Genomic DNA, 2,097 nt, shown 5'->3' on the forward strand with positions numbered 1-2,097 from the left:
TAACCCCATCTGTGTCCCCATTCGCACAGTCGACAACAAGGTGTTTGATCTAATCACCAGTGACATAAAAGTAGTGTTGGATTAACGTTACTCACATTTGCAGTCATTCAGGACAAATGCTGCTTTACTTCAGCATTGACCACAAACTTGAAAAGAAAGCAGCAGCAACCAGAAACGCAGCAGTGCCCTTAAACTTTTAAATTAAGCCTCGTAGAGCTAATATCGGGGAAGACACAGATTTAAGTGGACTGCTCGGACAAAATAAGTGAAAGTTTACTGCCTCATACAACAGAACTCCTGCTCAACCAGGGGCCTCAGGACAGAGGACCCTTCTCAGCTAAAGTAAGACGAAAGTAAATGCAGTATTAAAGTTCATTCTGGTGAAACGTCTGATGAGGATTGTACCAGTGGTCGTGCCGGACTCCTTTAATAGGGACGGCCAGGCTGATGGCGTTGCTCACACTGGGGCGGCACGATGTCTCATTAATTTTTTTTTCTTCAGCAAAAAACTGTCGGCCAAACAGCCATTTCTCTGGTCACTTATAATTTGCTTAAGCAGGCAGAAATGTCACATGGAGGTACATGAGAACTCACATACGGTATAATAAGCTGCTTTATGTAACCCTCAATTGATTGCACACTCATACCTACAACCAATTTAAAATCACCAATTATCCCACCATGTGTTGGACTGTGGGATGAAGTAAAAGAAGAAAGCGACGCAGGCTCAGGAAGAACATGCAAACTGCAGGTGGAAAGTCGACCAGCGGGTTTGTAAGCAGGAGCTTCTTGCTGTGAGGCAACAGCGTATAACCACTGTGTTATAACCACTTATTTCATAGTTGTCCAGCTGATGCAGACTGTTTCTATGCAACTGATGATTTGCAAAGAACAAAAGGAGAGTCGAACAAATCGATGAACAGACGATATGGAGTAGATGAGCAGAGGAACTACGGAAGCCGAGAGCGGTCATGGCCGCACATTTTTTTAAACGCCGTTTTCAGTGTTCGTTTTCTCGAGATAACGAGATAATTAACTTGTTATCTCGAGAAAACGGCGAAGAAAGAACAGTAGCGGAAAACGACCGCTCTCTGCTTCCGTAGAGGAACATCTGACTTATGTATTCTTTATTTTACACAGATAAGCACTGAGATCACATTTGATAAATAAACGCCGTTTTCCCAAGATAACGAGATAATTATCTCGTTAGCTCGGGAAAACAGCATTTGTTTTCTCGAGATAGCGAGATAATTATCCTGTTGACAGTTTGGGCTGTCACTTCAGCCTTCATCAGAAGTTGTCGGACTTCCTGGGGTGACGTATCTTATATAGACAGCTGACCGGGAACTCCGACATGACGTGTCATGAGAACAGCTGACCGGACACGACAACTTACAATGAAGCGCTCGTGCCCGGTCTCGTCTGTCCTCCGGCCCCCCGCTGGTGACTGAGACTGGACCGGACAGGAGCGGGCAAACACAAACACCAATTATCTCGTTTTTATGAGAAAGCGATTCTTGTTATCCCGAGATAACGAGAAAATTAACTCGCTATCTCGAGAAAACAGCGAAGAAAGAACAGTAGCGGAAAACGACCGCTCTCGGCTTCCGTAGAGGAACATCTGACTTATGTATTCTTTATTTTATACAGATAAGCACTGAGATCACATTTGATTTAATTGAAATTATTTAATGAAACATACTAAATATTTAAATGTTGTTAATGTTGTTTCATCCTTGAACCCGATTTGATTAAGTGATCGAAGAAAGCTCCTGAGTTTCTTCATTTAAAGTACAAATCTGAGGCGGAAAGTGAACTAACTAACTAACTAACTGAAGCTCAAGTAAAGCTCAGGGGAGTCTCAGTTTGAGTGTTTCTCTTCTCGCTGTGTTCCTTCACAAGTAAGTGTGCACTCATGGAGCACTTTATTAAGAACATCACACTAAGACTGGGTCGAGCCTCCCTTTGCTCTCAGAACAGCCTCAGTTCTTGGTGTCGTGGATTCCAGAAGATGCTGAACAGAACATTCCTCTGAGATTCTGCTTCATGTTGACATAATTGCATCACATCGTTTCTGCAGATTTGTCGGCTGCACAT

The sequence above is a fragment of the Stegastes partitus genome, unplaced genomic scaffold, assembly GCF_000690725.1.
Source record: "Stegastes partitus isolate 25-593 unplaced genomic scaffold, Stegastes_partitus-1.0.2 Scaffold1077, whole genome shotgun sequence".
NCBI classification, from domain to species: Eukaryota; Metazoa; Chordata; class Actinopteri; family Pomacentridae; genus Stegastes; species Stegastes partitus.